The sequence below is a fragment of the Pinus tabuliformis genome, chromosome 1_1 (assembly GCF_031772625.1).
Source record: "Pinus tabuliformis cultivar Carrire ecotype Pingquan chromosome 1_1, CPIR1, whole genome shotgun sequence".
In the NCBI taxonomy this organism is placed as follows: domain Eukaryota; kingdom Viridiplantae; phylum Streptophyta; class Pinopsida; order Pinales; family Pinaceae; genus Pinus; species Pinus tabuliformis.
Window position 1 is genome coordinate 678,012,190 of NC_142297.1, and position 24,076 is coordinate 678,036,265.

Below are 24,076 nucleotides of genomic sequence, written 5' to 3' on the forward strand. Positions count from 1 at the left end.
CTGTTGAACTTGGTCCCTGGTGAGCCACTTGCGCTGGTGAAGGAGTTGGCATGCTTTGAAAACTCAATACAGTTGGATCTTCTGTTGACGAGTGTGCTTGATTTACGTGTCCATGATCTGATCAGTCGCAACTTGTTCCATTCAATCTAGATTTAACTTTGTTGGTATGAGATATTCAAAAATGTCATATGTGTCTAGTAATGGTGGAAAGTATGGCTGAAGACGATCCACATTAAATATTAGGTGCAGGCCAAGGAATGGGGGAATGTTGAGCTCAAAAGCATTATCTCCATTAGCCTTGGTGATGTTGTATGGCCCATATCAGAGAGGGTGAATCTTGTGGTGGGGCCCAGTGAGGCACTCCTTATGCGAATGTAGCTAAAGTTTGTTGCCCACCTGGAACTTGTGTGGCACCCGATGTTGATCATGCCACTATTATGCTTGGCATTGGATTTGTCCAATATGTCATGGACCTGTTGGAGGATGTGTTGAATATGTTCAATGAAGCTATTTTCCTTGTTGAATTTGGATTAGACATGAGCTAAATCTCCCTCAGTTGCTACAACTAGTATGGCCACATCAATGGGACATAGTGGCTAGAATCCTAAGCCCATATGAAAAGGGCAATGGCCAGTCAAGTTGTCGAGAGCCCGGTTGTAGCTATGCTAGACATAGGGGAGGCTCTCATCCCATGTGCGTGGATTCTTTGAGTTGTACATGTGCAGAATGTGTACTGTTGACGACCTCTGTCTAGCCATCAGTTTGGGGATGGAAAGTTGTGGACTTAGTGAGCTTCGTGTCCAGCATCGACTAGAGACTGTACCAAAATGTACTGAGGTACTTGTTGTCCTGATCTGAGATGGTAGACTGTTGGATCCCAAAATGTACCCACACTCATTCAAAGAAGAGTTTAGTAGTGGCTTCTGCTGTGATACTCTTCTTGCAGGCCACCATAATGGCCATCTTCGAGAATTGGTTGACGACCACAAAAACATAGTTGTTTCCATGCTTAGTAGAAGGAAGGCCTGAAATAATCCATGGAGATGGATTTCCAAGGTCGACTAGGGGCAGGCAACAGAGTATAGAGACCTTTCTTCTTGATGGTCAGTTTGGGGATGACGTAGGTAGTGTAGGATATGATGTACTTCCCAACATCCTGTCGAAGATTCGACTAATAGAAATACTTTTGCAGTAATGCCATTATTTTCTCGACCCCAAAATTCCTAGTGGCTTGACTGTAGTGCACTTCCCAAATCATCTTCACACTCTCACTGAAGGAACACAAAGGTGTCCCATATGGCATAATAGCGCATCCTGGAGGTGAAAACCTGGAACTCGTTGACCCCCAAAGAGCATATGGTATGTGTGGCCAATCAGAAGTCCCATGCCCACAAGAGTTGAGCACGGTAGTTAACGCCATGATCATTGGTTCATTGAGGTAGACTAAAACATTATTTTTGCTGCCCTTCTTATACTTGATATTCAAATGGAACTATTGTAGGTATGTGGACCACTTCTGATGATGATCATTCTGCAACTTCCCTTGCATATGTATGAATTTCAGGGGTCGGTGGTTTATGTGGATGGTTGTTTCCTTCCCCAAAATGTAATGCTCCCATTGTCGATGGGCCTTCATAACGGAATACATCTCTTTATCATAAGTGGGATACTTTGGGACCATGTCTAAAAGTGTCTCACTATGATATGCCACTAGATGCCCCTGTTGAGTAAGGACTGCACCAATAGCATACTTAGAGGCATCTATCTCAATCTCAAATGGTTGTTGCAAGTCTGGTAATGTGAGCACTGGTGCAGAGCAGAGGCGATGTTTCTAGTATTTGAATGCCTTCTGTTGAGATTCAAACCAAAAGAGTTTTTGTTTCTCTCCTCCTTTGGTGACTTGACTCAAGGACCAAGTGATATGAGAGAACCCTAATACCCAGAAAGCTATAGAGCTCTATAAGAGTGGTTGGGGCTGGCCAATCCCGAATGACTTGGATCTTGGCTGGATCCACCTGCACCCGCTAAATTCATCAATAATGTATCCCAGATACTAAACCTTGGTCATGCCAAAAGTAAATTTCTCCAAACTAGCACATAACTTGTGTTTTCGCAGTGTTTGGAGAACTTGTCGGATGTGGTGGAGGTGCTCTTCCCAACTTTTGCTTAAGATCACGATGTCATCCAAGTATACCACTATAAATGAGTTGTTGAATAGCTATAAGATGTCATCCATAAGCCTCATGAACGTTGCAGGAGCATTCGTCAACCCGAAAGGCATAACCAACCATTCGAAAAGGCCCTCCTTGGCTTTGAAGGTAGCCTGCAACATCGAAGGGTTTGATTGGTACTTGGTGATATCTAGACTTCAAGTTGATCTTGCTCAAAAATATTTTTCTCTTGTGAGTTGGTCCAGAAGGTCATCAATCCATGGGATTGGGTACCTATTTTGGACAGTGATCTTGTTCAGTGCCCAATAGTCAATATAGAGTCTCTTAGTCCCATCCTTCTTCTATACCAACAATATTGGGCTCACAAAAGGCAATGAACTTGGCCGAATCTGACCTTTCTGCAACAAATCTTGAATTTGCCTCTTGATTTCATCATTCTCCAGAATGGAGTGTCTATAGATTGGTCCATTCGGTAACGGGGGACCTGGGGTCAGATCGATGGAGTTCTTGACTTGACAATGCAGAGGCATCCCTGCGGGGGAGGTGAATATGTCCTCGTACTCCTCCACGACCTTGTCCATATGTTTTTGTCGTGTGGAGGGGCCTTGTATGGGCATCGTGGCCTCTGTCTTCTTCTTTCCTTGAGGGCGTATCATCAGAAAACAAATTTCTCGGTTTTTGAAATTAGTTTACTGCATTTTTTGCATTAACCATAGAGATGGTAGTAGGCGGGGCTACCTTCGGTACCTTGTACAACTTATTTCCTAATGTAACAATAACAACATGACACCTTGACTCATAAAAAACATGTCGCTTCCACAAGTATGGTTGGCGTAATAATACATCACAAACATCAAGGGGAGAAATGTCACATAATACCTCACCTGTGAAGGGCTTGATGTTGTATGGAAGGCGACATTATTAGCTCACGCATAGATCCTGTCCTTGGTGAAGCCACCTGATGGTGTACATTTGTGGGTGTGCTGTGGTCAGGAAGCCCAACTAATTCACGACCTTTGCTACAATGAGTTTCTTTTGGCTCCCACTATCGATAATGAGCTATAGTAAGGAACCCTTCACCCACATTTGGGAGTGGCAGAGACGCTCCTCCTCTGGATCTTTGAGTTCCTCCTTCTGGATCTTTGTGGTGGTGACGGTGGCATTGGGCTCCACATCAATAATCTTCTTCCCCTTGTGATTCCCCTTGTTGGGTTCTGACTCAGAGTTGGAACATGCATCTAATTTTGAAGCCTTCAGCTCGACCACCAGTGATTGCTTGGCCCAACACTCACTTGTGTTGTGGGTGGAGCTCTTATGGAACTCACACCACTTTCCCGTGTCCTTCTTTGACTTTGTAGTATTGTCCTTTGCTTGTGGCCTTGGCAGGTTTTCCTAGGCTGTTTAGTATTGGCTTTGTCCTTTGTTCTACAATTTTACGGCACCTTTCCCTTGCTTTGGATTCACAGATCTAAAGTCTCGCTTCTTCTATTTAAACTTCTACTCCATCTTGATAGCCTATCGGTATGTTGTGCCGAGCAAGGAGATGTTCAGGAACTCCATCTCATCTTGAATGTATCTATGTAGGTAGTCGCAGTACTTGAGTACCAAATGTTTCTCAGAATGTTTCATGTGCAAGGTATGAAAAATATTGGTAAAATCCAACAAATCTTGGTCCCTTCCCTGCCCTAGCATGGTCTACTTTATGTATTTATCCTCATAGCTCCTGACAGGGTAGTATTGCTCCTTGATGGCGTCCTGGAATGAATTCCAAGTGGGAGCAACTGAAAATAGTGAGTTTTTACTTTCATACTTCTGATCACAATAGGTTTCCCACTAGTCCTTGACATGGGGGGCTGCTTTGAGAAGATAAAAAGTAATATTTTCTTGGCTGGAAAAATCATGAATAGGAAAATATGCTTCTAACAAATTCAACCATTTATCTATGGTGTCTGCATCTATCTGTCCCTCAAATATGGGAATGTCAAAGTGTACTTGTACCTTAAAAGGCGTGGAGCCTCCAAAGTGGTTGTTGGATGTGGATGCGCCGCTGGTGGGAAACCGTTTAAGGATCGGAGCAAAGTTATCCATCATCGCATTCCTTTGTTTCTTGAGGGCCTCCTCAAGCAATATTTTGATAGGATCTCCTACTCCCTCATCTTTATTTTCTTCCTACATCGGAGGTCATTGAGATTTATGAGGCTGGTCTTGCAAAGGTTCGACCAGTTCAAGCCCTAACTCCTTATATCCCGACCTCATTGGGGACATGTAAAGAAAAATAGAGAAAGAGAAGACTGCTTTGATACGACTGATCTGAATTTAAACAGGAATGCAACAAATTATAGATATAACCATAAATACAAAGATGCGGAAGAAATAACACTTCATTTGATTAATATCAAATAATGAAATATGCTTACAAACATTATGGAAATTAGACTAGCTCGACGATAATAGCTTATCTTTGAGAAGAGATGTGGTGGCTACATGCCTCTGAACTACTTGTAATGAGGCTCAAGGTCCTTTTTTATTATTGAACAATAAGAGAAAACCCTAAACAACCAAAACCCTAACCCGAGGATATAAGACTTTGTGAGGCCCGTTGGGGTTAGTTGGACAACCAACTTCCCGGGGTTGTGACTTGGTCATATTATCTTCGTTTGATACGCATGATACCCATTGGAAAGATCTCTCCAAGGAATACAACAGAAAAAATGATTTTATCATAAAATCGTTGGCAGTAGATAACCAAAAAAAGGTCGTTTAGGGCCTCAAAACGGCTATGGATGTTTAGGACCCGAAAAACTGCTAAAAATAGTAAATTGTGCTACAATTAAGGAAAATGAAAAAATGAAAGAAACAATGGTGGGGTACCAACTGGAATTGGCGAGTGGCCACCAATATCCACTGGATAAATCCTAAATATTTATGGGCTAAAGTTCTTACTGCAAAATACTCTCATCAAGACCTCTCGAAACAATATTGACCCAATTCAACCCACATGAAAGGGACATACTATCTGGAATATTATCTCATCCACTTTCTAACCTAATCATCAAGAATCCTAGTTGGACAGTGAGAAATGGATCCAAATTCCACTACTGGATGAAATATATAATGTATCATCCTCCTCTCCACAAATTTCCTAGTGGAAGGGATTGGGACAATGGTTAAGATGGAAATTCAAGGAAATCCCTAGCAACCTACTCCCTTTGGTGGAGATCCTGATAGGTTATTCCCCTTGGACCCAAAATGTTGACGACCAAGTGGGATGGAAGTCACATGCATATTTGATGAAGGTTGGATATGAAGAGCTCTTATTTTTTATGCAAGTGCCACTCAAGTCTTCCACTTGGAAAAACATCTAGCACAATAATGTTATCCACAAAGTAAATACCTTTTGTTGGCTGCTTACTCATATAAATGTCCCAAAATCGAATAATTTATAGAATAGGGGCATCCAAGGTCCTTTGTGTGGTCCCTTATGTGAAAATGGTGAAGAATCTACCCACCATATTTTTCTTGCATGCCCCTACACAAAACAAATCTGGTTTATTATTGTAACAATCCTAGTGAAAATTCTATGTAATAAAAGTTGATAAAGGAAAATTAATAACCACGGTTGATGGGACATTTATTCAAGATGAATGTTGAGAAAAACATCCTAGTGGGTGTTCATTGATTTATTATAGCTAAGGAAATTGGCAAAGGAAATTGCTAAAGCATTTGGGAAGGCAAAATGACATTTTTGGCAAATTTATTTATGAAAATAATGGAAATTAGGAGAAAAGGAAGGTGAAAGGTCATAGGTTTCATGTGAGGAGGAAAATGAAGGAAAATAATGGAAAATGAATAAAATATAGGCCTAATTGATAAAAAGGCTTTTGAGGATCAGTTGGTATCTTTTGTCAGTTCACTATTATAGCTCTCTCATTATTCTCTCTCTCTCTCTCTCTCTCCCTCTCTCACTCTTGGACACTTAGAGTTTTCTTGGAGCACTTTGGCATTGGATCAAGAAAGGCAAAGGAGGCAAGACGAAGGAAGGAGTAAGAAAGGAAGAGCACGTTCAAGCATCTACAACAAGATTCTTTGTAGTTATCAATTTGTGTGTGTGTTTTCCTTGCTAGATTTGGCATGCATGGTGTTTCATATGGTTCTTTCCTATTATGGCATGGGCTTTTCCAAGTGTGTCAGTGTTTTCAACCTAGTCTTGCCATTTCCAGTTAGCCATGGTGCAATGGGGTTCTACTTTTTTTGTTTGAGTCGGATTTTCAGATGGATTCAAATATGAGTGAGGTGGATCTCTAAATAAAATAACACATGGCCTAGTGATCCCTAAACCATACTATGGATTGCGGTAAATCCACCAGTCTAGTGACCCCTAAACCAGACTGTGGGTTACGGTAAAACCAAGTATTATGTGTTTAGGTGGGCCTGGGGATCCTCAATTGGTTAATGGTAGGATATATTGTAAATCCTAGAAGTGGTTGCCCTTGATTAGGCCTAGTAATCCTTTTCTGTGAATGAAAATATATACGGTAAATCCTAAAGGGTGGAGTCTCAATTTAGGGCCTAGTGATCCCTAGATCAGACTGTGGATTACGGTAAAGATTGAGAAACTAGGAGATAGGAAAATTGTTCACGGTGTAGGTGGAGAAATCTGGTGGCACCCATGCTTGTTTTAGCCCAGTGATCTAGTGAAGATCATGGTAAAGCTTGTTATTATATATTTATTGTTTTGGCCTAGTGATCCGGTGTGGATTTCAGTAAATCCCAGTTTCTATTGATGAAGGTGAGGTGGTTTAGCCTTGGGATGCCCTGGTTGGTTCTTTTGTATTGATTCCCACATCATGCTTAGAATATGGCACGATGGTGATTGGCTGAAGAGAGACTTGGCTCAGCCAATCTATGGTCAGGTGGAATGTGGTAGTCCCATCCTTGGTTGGATTTTGGATTCATTAATAAGAGGTTCTCTCCGTGGTATCTTAAGTGTAAATGTATTGGTATATATGTGGATTCTATGGTTGCTGTATCCTTGATATTTTTTTTGTTATTATGTTAGTTATAAGCATGTATTATGACAGTGATGATGTAAGGCTCTCCTCATGCTTAGGTTTGTAAATGAATGAATGTTGTATGTATCACCTAATAGATGATAATGTAGCTAATGATATAAGGGGACAATGCTTCTTAGAAATTCTCATATAAGTATGAGACCCCTATGCTTAGATTTATTGTTTAAACCTGTAGATTACATATTTTTACATGTTTGATGAAATTCTTGTCATGGATAATAGGGGTCTAGTCAAATCCTTATTCAAGTAATTGCACTTGTATCCTTATTTTGTTGTTATGTTTCACTTCTAAAGTGTCATTGAGTTATGGGCCGCGACCTGGGCTCTAGGCCAAAAAAGTCACACAAATCCGAGAGTTGTAGGAATAGGCTCGAGGAGAAAAGTCTCCAGACGCATGCATACCCATGCTATGGTAGCGTCTAGAGCCTCATGGATGCCTACATGTCCATATAAAGGGAGGGTTTGGGGGTTTAATGGTCTAAATCTTCAGTTGGTATTGGGGGATGGTTACCTAAGTCATTGGGATGGCTCCTGGGAGTTTTATTGCTGATGTGGAAGGTCTGCATTGTGTTTTTCCATTGATTCCACTTCCTTAAGGTGGCTTAGGACGTTGAATCCCATTATAGTGGGCTCCCATCGCATGTTTACCCCAATTGGCTGGTTACTTGGGTTGATATGGGATGAGGGTCTTACAGAGTGGTATCACAGCATGGTTCACCCATTGTACTAGATGGGCAGTGTGTATTGGTCATGTATTCATGTCGGTTGCATGTGTATTAATCATCCTTGTAGTATATATGATTGTTTCATATGCATGGTGTTGGTCATGGTTGTAATGATGTCGCCATGTGAAAAAGGATGTTTTTGTTTTCGTGAAGTGTTTCATCATGTTACATGTTATTTATGCTTACGTATTGTCAGAGTACATTAGTATGGTTTTTGTTGTCATGCATGAGGTCATGGTATGTGTAGTTGATATGGTCATGCATTGATGACTAGACTCTAGCTAGAACGATGTTTATGTGTTGATACACCTATTTGTTATATGTCTATATGTTGTTATGATTATGTTTCTACATGTATTACACTGATTTGGTTGATCTTGTAGGTGATATATCCTCCCTGAATTATGCCAAGGTACATTGGTTTATTGTGATTTGGTTTAGCTCACATTGTATGCCTCACAGGAAAGAGATAAAAAATAGACTACAAAGATTCTCCCTATGAATCAAATGAGAAATGTGGTGTTGGGCAGTCTTTTGACTTAGCAGACACATTGAGAAGCTTGAAGGAAGAAATAAGGATTTGTAAGGTAGACAATGAAAAAAATAATGTAGGAACAAGAGAAAGAACAAGAGGTTAATGCAATACTCCTTTAGATTTTGTCAGGATTGCAATGACAAGGGCCACTTTAGATCAACCATGGGTAGGAGGACATAACTTATGGGGCATATGGTAGTAGGTCTCATGAGGGTAACATGTCAGATAGATATGACACGGTCAAAGATGGTAGATTATTGGATACTCCGGATAGGATAGGTGATGGATACATGTATTATTCTAGTTCTGGCTCTGGCATACATCATGATCGTCATCGTTACCATCCTTATAGGAGGAGTGATAGGGGATACTTTTCATATGAATTTAAGAAATAAAAGGCACCTACTTTTGATGGAGATTTGAAGAAGCCAGAAGATGTAGAGGCTTGGATACTTGGGATGAACAAGTTCTTTTAGTTGCACAAGTACACAAAAAAAATGAAGGCCATAATTGCTATCTTCAGCCGGAAAGGTAAAGAAGTTATCTTGTGGGAAGATGTGAAGTCGGTTAGAGACATCAGGATGGAGGACTTAAGTTGGCATGAGTTCAAGAGGATTTTAGGAAGAAGCACCTATCGGAGAGGTACTGTGATGGTAAGGAAAAATAATCCTGTGAGATAAATATGGGATCAATGGTAAATGAAGAGTACATGACTAAGTTCTTGGAGCTATTGAGGTATGTACCATATCTTAAAGGTGAGAAGGCTAAACTTTAGCGATTTTTAGGTGGTTTTCCATTAGCATTTATAGATCAAATTGAGTCTGATGAGCCTCCGTCACTTGAGGAGGTTATTGGGAAATTGAAGCATTGTTATGAGAAGTCAAAGCGTAAGAATGAATCTCAACAAGGATGGAAATGGAAGGATAAGGATAGAGGTAAGGGTAAATGGAAAGAAAAAAGAGTAAGGCCTCAAAATGTAGAAGAGAAAGAAAATGTGGCACCACAAAAGAAGTTCAATGTAGCTAGACAGGGACATGGATCACAACAATAACATAGAGGTGCTGGTACTAGAAGGTTGGAATGTTGGACAAGAGGTAAGGAACACCTTAAGAGATATTTTCCACAAAAACAGGCTGGTAGGCCTCATATATATAGTGCACATGAGGCATAGATTGTTGGGGATGTTAGTTAGAGCGTTCCTCATATTTATACATCATTGAATAATAGGAAAGCAAAACATTAGGCATCTATCATTGAGATGGATGGTAAGCTTTGTGATCAAGTTGTTTTTATTTTTATTGACCCTAGATCTAATAATAGTTATGTTAGTCGTGGCTTGGTGGATAAGTGTGGTTTGAATATAGAAGTTCATGAAAAATCTTGGTTAGTGCAGTTGGCCATAGGTACAAAGAAAATAGTTCATCAATGGGTGAGATCTTGTGCATTTGAGTTGAATGGCATGTCTATAGTAGTTCACCTGAACATATTGCCATTGGGATCATATAGTATGATATTGGGTATGGACTGGCTATACCTTCATGGGACCAAGGTGGATTGTAATGACAAAGCCATTGAGTGCTTGGATGACAATGGGGAACTAGCAGTCTTGCAGGGAAAGAAGAAAGTGACACCAGTTAGGATGGTGACATCTATGTTGGCCAAGCGTAGTCGCAGGAAAGGGTGTGTGTTATTTGTAGTGAATATTTCCAGTGACAAAGCTAAAGAAGTTGATGATGTAGAAGTTTTGTGAAGGTACAAAGATTTTAGAATTTCCACCTCACACAAAATTAGGCTTTTCTATTGAGTTGGTGTCAAGGGAAACTCCAAAACCAAAATCACCTTCCAGGATGAGCACACCTGAGTTGGTAGAGTTAAAGTTGCAGCTGAAAGAGATGCTTGACAAATGATACATTAGGCCAAGTTTATCACCTTGGAGTGCACTGATATTGCATTGACTACAGGAAGTTGAACAAAGTTACCATCAAGAACATGTATTAGTTGCCAAGGATTGATGACTTGTTTGATCAGTTGAAGGGAGCACTAGTGTTCTCAAAGATTGATCTGAGATCTGGGTTTCATTAGGTACGAATTAAAGAGGAGGACATTTACAAGACAACTTTCCAGACTAGGTATGGGCATTATGAGTTTATTGTAGCTCCATTTTGTTTTACTAATGCTCCAACTACCTTTATGTGCTTGATGAATAGTGTGTTGCATCTGTATTTGGATAATTTTGTTATTGTGTTCATTGATGACATATTGGTATATTCTAAGAAATAGGAAGAGCATCTCGATAATTTTGCGGCAGTATTGAGGTTGCTGAGAGAGAGTCAGTTGTATGCTAAGATCAACAAGTGCAGTTTCATTTAGACTAGGGTACATTACTTGGGACATGTTATCTCCAAGGAGGGCATAACAGTGGATCTAGGAAAGGTAAGAGTTATCATGGAGTGGAAAGCTCCAAGAAATGTAGATGAGGTGAGACTTTTCATGGAGTTGGTAGGTTTTTACAGGAGGTTCATAGGAACCTCTCACATATTGTTTATCCTATTACATCATTGCAAAGGAAAGGTAATAAGTTTGAATGGAGAAAGGAGTGCGACGCCAGTTTTGAGAAAATTAAGTAGTTGTTGACACACTCTCCAGAGTTAAAGGTCACAAATATGGATAAATAATTTGTAAAATGTACAAATTCTTGAAAGAGGGGAATTCGTGGACTCCATATGCAAAAAGGACAGGTAGTGTGCTATGAGTCACGAAAACTGAATGAGCCTGAGAATAACTATATGACACATGATATTGAGTTTCCAACGAACATTCATGCATTGAATATGTGGAGGCACCATCTTCTTGGTAGAAGGTTTGTATTGATGAGTGATCAAAATGGATTGTGGTATTTATTTAACTAGCTAAATCTGAATGCCAGGCAAGCTATGTGGTTGGACATGAATATTGAGTTTGGTTTTGATATAAAATACATCAAAGGAAAGGAGACCATGGTTTCAAATGCTCTTAGTAGGAAAATATAGGTAAATCATATAGAAGCTATAAGCTCCTATGGGACAGATCTACATGATAGGATCTTGCAGGCTGGCCAATAGGATGACAAGTATAGAGAGCTTACACACACATTACAATAGAGTATAGGTACATGTAAAATTATAGGAAAATGTATAATTACTGGTACAAGTATAGGTACAGTTACAGGTGTAGGTATAGGTGCATAGGATGTGGACTATTGTCTCACAAAAGATGGATTGGTCAGATTTAGAGAAAATATATATGTGCCAGATAAGAATGATCTCCAGAAGGTGACATTGATGGATTTTCATGCGAAACCATATTCAGGTCACCCAGGATATCAGAAAACGCTGACAACAATTAAGAAGATTTATTATTAGATGAATTCGAAGAAGGATGAAGTAGAGTTTGTGGCTAGGTGTTTGGATTGTTAGTAGGTGAAGGCATAATGTAAGCACCCAAGTGGATTGTTATAGCTGATTGTAATTCTAGAATGGAAATGGGAGGTCATTTTCATGGACTTTATCATAGGATTTCTAAAGACAGTGAGACAACATGATTCCATCATGGTAGTGGTGGACAGGTTGAAAAAGGTAGTGCACTTCACTCTAATGAAGTCTGCATTCTCAGTGAGTGATGTAGCACAAGTATTCAACAGGGACATGGTCATATTACATGAAATTCCAAAGAATATTGTGTTAGAAAGGGATTCGAAGTTTACTTATAGGTTTTGGAAGGAGTTATTTGTAGGTTTGGGTATAGAGTTGGCATTTAGTACAACTTATCATCCACAAACAGATCGACAAATAAAGAGGGTCAACAAGATATTGGAGGACATGTTGAGGATGTATGTGATGCATCAACAGTGGAAATGGGAAGAGTGCCTTCCATTGGTAGAGTTCACTTACAACAATGGGTACTAGGAGTCATTGAGGATGATTCTGTTTGAAGAATTGTATGGGCAGAGTTGTAATAATCCCATCAGTTGCAGTGATCAAGTTAATAGGGTGTTGATTGGACCATACATGTTGTCAGGCATGGAGCGAGAAATGAAGGTAATCAAGAAGAATTTGAATGCATTACAAGATAGGAAGAAGAGATATGAAAATCATAATATGTTGTTCAAGGAGTTCCATGTTGGGGAACAAGTGTGCTTGCACATCAAACCAAAGAAGAGATCATCGCAGATTGGATCATGTGCCAAGATCAAACCCTGGGTTTTTGGACCTTTCAGGATTATTGAGAGGATTCGGCTAGTAGCCTATCGACTTTCACTGCCTTTGACAGTGAAATTCCATGATGTTTTCCATGGGTCATTTCTTCAGAAGTATTTTAAAGATGTTGATCATGTGATTTACTGTTCTATATTCCAGTTGGAGCTTCAGTGTCTATTGCAGAAAAAGTTGTTCATGCTCTAGAACTTAGCAATCGAATAGGTTAAAGTGTAGTGGAATCACTTTGGGACTGATGAAGCTACATAGGAGATGGCATATCAGATGTGGGCTATGTATCCTTCATTGTTTACCAATTGAGGCAAAGAAATTTTGGTATGATGTTTGTTATATGTTTTGGCATATGTTTTTGTGTGATGTTTTGATATATGTACATATGTATGGGGATGTAAATATAACCATGAACTAAGTTATAAAGCTACAATAAGGGGTATGTGATGAGCCTCATCATTGGGTAATTATATTGGCCTTAATTCACCTCCTAGCTTAGTCAAACCAGCTATTCTCATCACTTATTGCATACTTTTGATTATATTTTGTTTATGAGATGAGTTAGAGTTGGATATTTTTTTTTGTGGTCTAATGTGCATTTAATGCAGGATTAAAGGATAAAAGCAAGGAATTTTGGAAAATTCCTTGGTCAAAACTCGAATGGGACAAGGGAGAGGAATTATAGGAGGTAAATCCTCCTCATTTACTACCCCTCCATTCAAATATTCCTCCATTAGCTCAGAGTGCAAATGGCCAAATCATCAGGACTAGAAGGCAGCCAAGCAAGTGAAAGACAAAGCACCAGTTTATCTCGAGTTTGGGAGCCAAGCCTCCGTAATTTTAAGGAAATATTTGGAGACTTCAAAAGTATAAGTATAGAGGCCTAGGACCTCAATAGGATTCACATTTTTGACTGTAAAAATCTACTCTATTTTTGAGCTGCAAGACTTGTGACAGTTTTGGATGTAATCCATTGTTTTGATAATAAAAATGAGTTTTGTTTTGAGCGAGCACTGAGTTAACTCAGAGGGCTGAATCTCTTGGGTTAGGTTCCAACCCTAGCAGCTAAGGCTCCTCTTTATTTTACATGTATGTTAGCATAGATTCATAGTTTAATTGTTTGTTTTCTTAAGTAGCTGTATTTCCATTACAGCAATGTAGATTAGATTGGTTGTATGTTAGTTTGCTTCCATTTGTGCCTTTTTTCAATTAGCAAGTTAGCAAGGAGAAAAAGGGTCACCATAAGGTTGTCAACAGCTATCTTGGCCTCACTTCCTCCCTCTGGGACCATGACTTGAGGAAGAGACCCTTCAGCAGCCCCAAAAACATAGATTTCTAATTCTTGCATGAGCTTTGGAGTTTGTTGTCTTGATTTAGCATTTGGTTCATTTCATTGTCATCTTTTTCCATTACTCCATTTCTACAATAATATCTCATTCACGATTTCATTCCCTTTAGCACTCTCTTCATGCATAATATAGGCAATTGATTCATGCTTTTCTAGTTTATGAAAATGTATCTTGTTGCATAGTTCCTGGGAAACACATATGTTTTAAGAACAATAGGTACTTTAGGAGGAGACCCAGGCTTCATCACTAGCAACCACCTTCCACCTCATCCACCCTAACCATCTCTTGTTCCACCATCACCCTCACTAGTTTTTGTCATTTTTTATTGAAATTCCCCTAGATACCTTGAGTGAATCTAGCCATCTATGATCTTGGATATTGACTCTTGAGTGTTCCTAGACCTTCTAACACCCCATCTCATTCATCACACACCTTTTCCAAGCTTCCGAACAACTCCAACACCTCATGATTAGCTCTCAACCGTATCCTGTAAGTTTTATGTAATTCCAACAAGATAATCCTGTAGGTTTCTAGTACATCCTGTAGGTTTTCCTGAAACAGCCTGTTTTGAGGCCGAATTGATAGGGAACCTATAGGAAGTCACAAAAAACCTCCTAGGACCCTTCCACACCATCCAAACACTCCATAAGCCTTTTGGCCATCCTTAATCACCTTCCATCCACCTGTCACATCCACAAGAACAATTAATTTGCATACTTGATTTTTCCTTAAAGACCAAAAAAGGTGAAAACAGATTTAGTTTAGTTTTCTTGCTTACACATTAGTACGGTTGATGCTTTTTAATTATTTAGCTTAGATAGCAGCATTAGGCTAGTGTTTATTTAGAAATTATGTTTAGCATAGTTGTTTAAATGGTTAATTAGGATATGGTGTGATTTAGCATTACATGTTGTTTTCTTCATTACTACATTAAAGTAGCTCTCTTGGAATAGATTTTCTCTTCTTCTATCAAAGAATCAAGCTTCCTCTGACTCTATAGAAGTCTGGCTTGGAACACCTAGGGTCTCTTACCGGATGAACAATGACAACATGCAGAACCTTCACTTTTACTTGTGCATATAGCATTGTCACCCCCAAGTTTGTACGAACCCCAGGTTGATAAGTAAAGTTGGTAGGCTAGGAGTGCAGCATCCTTGGTGCAATACTGGCACCCATCACTTTTTGGCGATTTTGTCGAGGATGTGTCTGAGTAGAATGTGATTACTTCTTTCTTTTCTTCTATTTCTTGTCTTCAATTTTTTGCCATTAGTTCATTTCTGCAATAGTAATCTAGTAGCTTCCTTTCTTTCATTTGTCATTATTTCAAGTAGAATTTCAGTTCAGCAAGTAGCTTTTTCATTCTGTCAGTGATTTTCATGCAATCAACAATTTCATTTCTTTAAAGTACTTTCGGATGATGAGAAAAAATTAAAACTATTTCCATCTACCCTCAAGGATGCAACATTGCGCTGGTTCATGGGCTTACCTAGAGATAACTTTACAATGTGGGCTCAGATGCAGCAAGATTTTAAAAACAAATATCGAGACTACTGTAGGTCAAAGGATACTAAAGAAGAAATTTTCAGGATGACCATAGGCCATGATGAATCCTTAGAAGACTATGAAGAAATATTCCAGCTCAGTTACAAAAGGGCCAGGTGCACACTTGACCCTGAGTCACTAAAGCTAGTCCTGCTTAAGGGAGTAAGAGAGGACCTTCTGGATACCTTACAATTGTTAGCACGAGCAAATATCTACCAATTACCCTATGAGGATCTCAATATTGTCTTTAGAAACCATTCTAGGGAAACCAGGAAAAAGGGTAAGGGTAGTCAACCTATGGCCAGTACATCATCTTCCAACTCATCCATCAAGGGTGAAATTGGAAATATACTGGAATATTTCAAAAGTGAGATGTTGCAAACCCTTGCCTTGAAAATGGACACCATAAACATTAGAAGGAATTAAGAGGAGGCAGAGAGAGCCTTGGCCATCTTTTGTCCTAGATGCACCAGGAGGCATCCTAGGAACGAATGTCCATTGAACTATATTGAAATTTTCTCAGTCTGTGAAGAGAACCATTCCACAGAAAAGTGCCCTTCGTTACCTAGACTCAAAGCTTTATATGAAGGAGTTGAAGGGGTCACTAAGCAACTTTTCTACATTAACCAAAGGAGGCCTCTTGGGCCTAGACCATACCAGTAGGGCATGCAAGGGTCATCCCATGCATATTACAACCCCAACTAAAACACAACTATACCTTCTTAGGGACCCCCTGCTCATCCTTCCTGGTCTACACTCCCTCCTTGGTCCTATGCATCTCAGTATCATTCCTAGCCAGCCAACCAGTCATTTCAACCTTACGCTCTGCCACAACCTCAGTGGAATACACCACTACAGGGGTGGAGGCCCTAATACAACAATGCTCCAGCTCTATTGCCTCCACCACCTTCCAAACCACAACTCCTACAGTCTGCTCCACCCAAGAAAACCCAGATACCTGCCCAACCAAATCTAAACCGAAACAATAGGCATGATCAACAAGTATACATTAGAGAGACATGATATCTAACTTATGCTGTGGAAATCCAGGATATTAACCTTTAATCTAGGAGAGTCCTCCCAGATAACCAACTTCCCCCTCCATATAGCGAGGTTGAGGAAGAAATCCAGGAAATAAACCTTAAAGTAAATCCACCCTTTCTTGAGAGATTAGCCCAACCACTCTAGCCTACCCTAAAAGAAACTGAACTTCTGGGAGAATTGAAAAATCGATGTGTAAAGATCCCCCTTCTCCAGGCAATAAAAGATGTTCCCATTTACAATAAGTTAATTAAAGAGAAATGCTTCAAGCATCCAGGAAGAATAAAAAGGGATGCCCCTACCATTAATGTCATTGGGAAGCTGTCCGACTTAATGCTGGGGCAGGTAATATGTCTGAAATATTTTGACCCTAGAAGCCCTATAGTAGATGTGCACATCAATGGCACCATTTTCCCACACACTCTGATTTATCTTATAGTTGCCATTAATGTGATGACCAAGGAGACCATGCTCAAGCTCAACCTCCAAGCGTTATTGAGGAAGACCACAACAGTTCTGTAACTTGCAGACTGTTCCACAGTCACCCTTGAGGGACTTGTGGAGGATGTGATGGTCTCCATTGACTCCTAGGAATACCCTGTAGATTTTCTTGTTCTCCAGCCTAAGGCTAAGCTTACTAGTTACCCTCTAATCCTTGGGAGGCCATGGTTGGCCACAACCAATTCTTACATTAGCTACAAAGTAGGGAATATGACCATCAAGAACAAGCATATGTTTAAGAAGTTAGTCCTATACCCTCCTGCTTAACCTTCTCTAGAGCGTGATTTACCTTTATGGTTGGAGGAGGAGGAAAAAGATGAGGTTTATTCCACCCAAATTTATGCTTTAGAAGCAACCATAGGAGGAGGACATCAAGATGAGGATGACTTGATTGAACACCTTCTCCAAATCCCAACTCCTAGTTCATTACCATTAGAAGAAGAAGTAAGGGAAACCTAGAAAAACCATCCAATTAACTTATTCTTGGTAGATTCCAACCCAATTTGTGTCAAAACCATAGAATTCGGCCCAGAGAAAACCTTGAAAATTAATCCATCTCTTTCTGCTCTCGAAGTGGAAAAGCTATGCAACATGTTAAAAGAAAACCTAGAAGCCTTTGCTTGGACTTACAAGGAAATGAAGGGAGTACACCCCTCAGTGTGTACTCACCACATATACATCAAAGAAGTTTGCAAGCTAGTCCGACAACCACAAAGGACGATGAATCCAACTCTTAAATATATAGTCAAAGAAGAAATGCAAGAAATGCTAGATGCATGATTCATTTACCCTATCTACTAGAGTGAGTGGGTCTCCCCTTTAGTCTTCGTTCCCAAGAAAAATGGTAAGTGGAGGATTTGTGTTGATTACAAGGATTTGAACAGAGACACAAAGAAGGATCATTTTCCCCTACCCTTCATTGACCAAGTGCTAGACGGCCTGGCAGGGAAAAAGATTTTTTCTTTCCTAGATGGATTCAGTGGGTACAACCAAATCCAAATCTGCACACAAGACTAGGATAAGACCACATTCACCTATCCTTGGGGTACTTTTGCCTATAGGGTCCTTCCTTTTGGCCTATGCAATTCTCCTGCCACTTTCTAGAGAGCAGTCTTGAGTATTTTCACCGAATTAGTACATGATGCAGTGGAAATTTATATGGATGACCTTACACCTTATGGTTACGATTTTCAAGAAGCCCTGACTAACCTAGGAAAATTACTGCACAAGTGCATTGAAATGAACCTGTCTCACAGTCTTGAAAAATGTGAATTCTTAATGAATGAAGGGACCATGCTAGGTCATTCAATATCTCAGCAAGGACTGTAGGTGGACCCAAACAAAATAGCCATCATCCCAAGGGTCCCACCTCAGCCAAAGCAGAGAGATGTCAGGAGTTTCTTGGGGTTAGATGGATACTACTGAAGGTTCATAAAGGACTTCAACAAGTTGGCCTCTCCTTTATTTGGGTTGTTTGCCAAAGATTATGAGTTTATATGGTTAAAAAGCTATCAAGAGGCCTTAGACATTCTAAAGGGTAAGTTGAACACCGCACCAATTCTCTAAGGCCCAAACTGGGCCCTCCCCTTTCATATTCATGCTGATGCCTCACAAAAAGCCATAGGAGCAGCTTAGGTCAGGTAGAAGAAAAACTACCTTATGCCATCTATTTTATCAGTAAGAACCTATCAAAGGCTGAGCTAAATTATAATATGACTGAAAAGGAACTCTTGGCTATTGTGCATTCATTAAAAAAATTTAGGCATTACATTACAGGCTATCAAACATTTTTTCATACTGACCATGCTGCAATCAAATATTTAATGAATAAACCAGATGTGAATGATCGAATTATAAGATGGTTTCTTTTATTACAGCAATTTGATCTAACCATTGTTGATAAGCTTGGTAAGGAAAATTTTGTTGCAGACTTTTTATCTAGGGTGAATCTACCTACAGGTGAAGAAGGAATGGTGGATGACCAGTTACCAGATGAGCACTTTTTTTCTATTTCAGTTCTCTCCCCATGTTTTGTCGATATAACAAATTATTTGGTATCAGCATAGTTCCCACCAAACTTACCCTCTAAGGAAAAGAGCAAGATAGTCAGGAAAAGTGCCCCCTCCACCTGGATTGGGGCAATATTCAAACTTGGCCCAAATCAAATCTCGAGAAGGTGTGTAAAGGAAGAGGATGTTTTTGACATCCTTCTGACCTGTCATGATGGGCCTTATGGAAGTCACTTTGTAGGAAGGAGGACAACATTCAAAGTGTTACAAATAGGCTATTATTGGCCCACTCTCCATCAGGATGTGAAAATGTACACTAGTCAGTGTGATCAGTGCCAGAGGATGGGAAAGCCTACTCCAAGAGATGAAAAGCCCCTACAACCTCAAGTGGCTTTCGAGCCATTTGACAAGTGGGGCATGGACTTCATTCAGCCTATCAACCCTCATTCAAAGAAAAAACAGTACATTATTGTGTGCATTGATTATTTGACTAAGTGAGCAGAAATCAAGGCAATCAAGGTAGAAACAAAAGAAAACGTGGCTGAGTTCCTAAGGGAGAATGTATTCTACAAATTTGGGTACCCTAGAGAGCTAGTCACAGAACAAGGCAGCCAGTTTACATCCAACATGATTGAATAACTGCTCAACCATCACAAAGTCAAGCATAAGACCTCCACTCCCTATCATCCACAAGCTAATGGACAAGTGGAAGTGACCAATAGGGCATTGGAGGGCATATTAACCAAGGTAGTGAGCAGCACTAGGAAGGATTGGGTAGAGAGACTAGTTGAGGCCACTTGGGCCTATAATACCACATGGAAGACCACCACTAGATTTACGCCATATGAGCTGGTCTATGGGAAAAAGGCCTTGTTGTCCATTGAGTTGGAATATAACACGTTGAGGATGGCAGCCCAACTAGATTTGGACCTCATCCATGCATAGAAGGAGAGATTATTCCAATTGAATGGCTTGGATGAATTCAGAATGCAGGCCCTCCTACATACAGAGATAGTTCAGCCTCAGAGGAAGATATGTAATGATAAACATATTAAGTAGAACCAATTTCAGGAGGGTGATTGGGCATTGTTATATGATTCTAGGTATAAAGACTTTAGGGGAAAGCTAAGGACAAGATGGCTCAGACCTTATTTTTTGGAAATATGCCATGATAATGGTTCAGTGCAAATGAGAACTATAGATGAAGAAGCCATTCCATTGCTTGTTAATGGTTACCGATTGAAAATGTACAAGAGACCTTTATCAAAACAAGAGTTCATTGACAATACCAAAAAAACAAGATGATGGTGGAGCAAGTTCCAGCTCCTCCCTCATTAAGTCACTGAAAAAGAAAAAAGAATAAGGACTCAAGTGAAAACCTCGATGAGGTGCTTGAGTCCCATCTTTGGGTTGAAAGCCTCATGAGATGGCCCAATGATAAAAAAAAAATAGAAAAAGGAAGAAGAAGATCCCTGGGTGAAAACCTCCCTTGAGGTGCCCAGGGAAAATAGCTAGGGTGAAAACCTCTATGAGGCAGCCTAGTTGTTTAAAAAAAAGAAAAAAAAAAACAGAGAGAGAGAAAAGATAAAATTGTTATTTGCAGGTGGGAAAGAAAAACAATCAAGGAGCAAAAGGAGGATCCAAAGGGAACCCTGCCTCACACATATTCATCTCCCCCACTCCTCACCATGCATCCCTCCATCATTTCTATCATTTTTCCACTCCATTTCTTCGATTTAGGTGAAGACTGTGTTTTCTAAAGGATCCCCTAAAAACCTACAGGATCATCCTGTAGGTACTACAATGGCTTGGAAAACCTACAGGAAGCAATCCGAGGGCACATGATATGTTTATTGGGTCCCTAAAATTCATCTTAGGCATGATGTAACACCTCACTCACCATTCAAAACAAAAAAGATCAGTTTCAACAGTTTCTGCCAGTCATTGAAAAAAAGAGAAAAAATAAAAACAGAGAGGAGTAAGAGCATTACCTAAGTGTCCTTTGCTCTACACACGCTCCTGCTCCCTCTGTCCATTCATTGCACCATCCTCATAGCCCCAGACAACAACATGATTAAAGAATTTTGAGGGAGAAGAAGCTACAGGACATCCTGTAGGAAATCCTGTAGTAGCTTATCCCACATAATGCCAATCAACAACTACAAGTCTTCACTAGGATGATCTAGGAGCTCAACATAATCAACATCATGACATATTCAGTCAAAAATACCTGCAAAATTGATGAGCCCCAAAAATGTATAATTATTTGGGCTCATTCTACCTCCTAATTTGACTTAATCCACCATTCTCATTAGTTTATTGCATGTTTTTGATTATATTTATGATAATAGAGTGAATTGGGTTAGTCATTATGCCAACAAGTCTAATGTGTGCTTTGTGTAGCCTTTTTGGTGAATTTGGAGACAAAGTCAATGGTTGAAATGAGCACTTGGCAGCCAAATTCGTAGAGAGTATTTTTAGGAAGGTGTTCCCTTCATTTATGGGCCCTTACCTCGAATTCCCCACCATCAGCTCGGAGTTCAAGGGCCACTAAATCAATTAGCACAAGGGCAGCCAAGCAAGTCAAGTAGGACTGCTGTTAACTACAAGTTTTGGGCAGCCGAGCCCCTAAAGTTTAGGAGGATTGTTGGGGTCCTCAATTTGTATAAATAAGAAGGCTTAGGGCGTCATTTGGGTTAGCTGGTACATAGTCATTTTGGTTAGCCAGTAGTTAGTCACTTTATAGTCATTTTGTAGTTTGATTTTTAGGCAGTAGATCAGCTTTGCTTTCAGCACATTGTCAAGTTTCCCTTGTGGACAATTTTGATGTAACTCTTCTTTTCTTGCTCAATAAAGATGAATCCAGCTTTGCACCAGCTCTAAATATCTCTTACGAGGCTGTAGCTCTTGGGGTTGGGCCCATCTCAAGCGCCCAATACCTCCTTTGTTTATCTTTATGTGTCTTTGCTGAATTCTTAGAGTAAAATCTGCTATTTAGATTTAAAACTTGTTGTGTTATTTAGGTTGCTTTTGATGATTAAAGTAGATTTTCATGTTCAGATTGATTTGGATTGATTAATAACATAAAGGATCCTTGGAAAAAGGGGCTCAAGCACCTCTGATCTTACCTCTCCCTCAGTGGGATCGTGAGTTGGGACAAAGGTGACCTTGCTGCCCACAAAAACGATGTTTTTCTTCACCATCCAAGTATTAGTGTTCGATTCTTAGTTGTCAAACTTGATATCAGTTTTGACTGCATGCTTAGGGTTATGATTGCTTAGTTGCATAGGTAGTTCATCTGATTTTGTGCAAATAAACTTCTGTTCCATTTCTTTTGCTATTATCTAGGTCAGATTAGGTCAAGGTAATTAGGTTCTTGATTTTCCAAGTCTTCATTTGTTAAATTCGAAAAATAACTTGCAGAGCACTTGTTATCCTTCTCTATCTACCCATAATCCATCAGATAATCTGCTCCAACCCTTAGTCCATGATTCGTACCCTTCATTTGCCATACTTTCCCCACCTTGCCCTAATAACTACATTCTTGTGCATCATCGCTTCCTCCATCCTTGAACAAATCCAATCGCTCGTTAGCCTCATCCACCAAGTCCTAAACCTTTTCACACCCCTATTTTACCTCCATACTCATTCCTCCATCTTTTTCACTCCATCCATGCTCCAAAATCCCATTTCGAAACATCCTGTAGAAGAATTACAGAACATCCTGTAGAAATCCTGAACATCCTGTAGAACCCCTGCAGAGTTCCTGTAGAAGCTCATAAACATAGTTTCTTGGCAGCCAAACTTTGTGAGACTCTCTGGAAGGGTGTTAGGGACCCCTTAGACCCTCTCTGAACCTTCCCAACCTTTCCCAAGCATTTCTCCTCCTTGATCCACATCTGCACAGTAAAAAATAGTTAAAAGCACATGCATGATAATTCCAACAACTTAAACAAAAATACAAAAAGATGTTTTCTTCAGATAGAGGTAGTCTAGACACATGTATTTTACCTTAATAGAAGTAATGGCATCTCTTTTAGTAGTTTGCATGCTCTCCTTTGCGTCAGTAGGACTAGATGGTAGAATTAGGGTTTGCTAGGGTTTGCGTTTCTTTTTGGCTTTCAGTTTCTTTTTTGCAATTATATTAGCTTCCTTCGAGTTAGCTTTCATCCATGAATTAAAAAGCTTCTTCTAAGAGCTCATAGAAGTTGGCTCAAGCTCCTAGTGGACTTGTGCCAGCTGACCAAGTGACAGCTGCGAAAAGAGCTAGTACTTGTGCATACAGCACCGTCGCTTCCAAGTTTGTTACGAACTACCGGGTTGATAAAATTAAAGAAGGGAGTTCCAGGAGTTGTAGCATTATTGCTACAATACTGGAGCCCACCAAAAATATAATAAACCATTAGCAGATAGCAAGAGGAGGAAGAAGAATGGCATGCAACGAATAAAAAACACAACACCTCTAATCTTCGACAACTGCAGCATGGCATCGAAAACACAGGTAAGTATCCTGATCGCTCACTCATATGCAACATTTAATAAAAAGTTGTAAGGGTTACGAGATAGTTGGTTTTTAAGTGAAAAGGTGGCCAGTTAACTTGGCCACCTTCGTTCAGTCAACGCATGAAAACCGGGTGTCCTCTCACATGTGGCTGCAATCAACTGAAATACAGAGGAGGAGTGGGACAAGAAGTGGTTAAACCACAGATCTATGAGGTGGGAATTGATTACGAAGAGAGGGAAATGATGAGGTGGTAGTGGGGACCAACGTTCCAAAAATGGCAATGTACCTCTACTTCCATTAGACCACCTCACCTCGAAACACCATAAAGGGAAATAAAACATCATTCACATGCATTAGTGCATTCCACCTCCTTGAAACTCCCT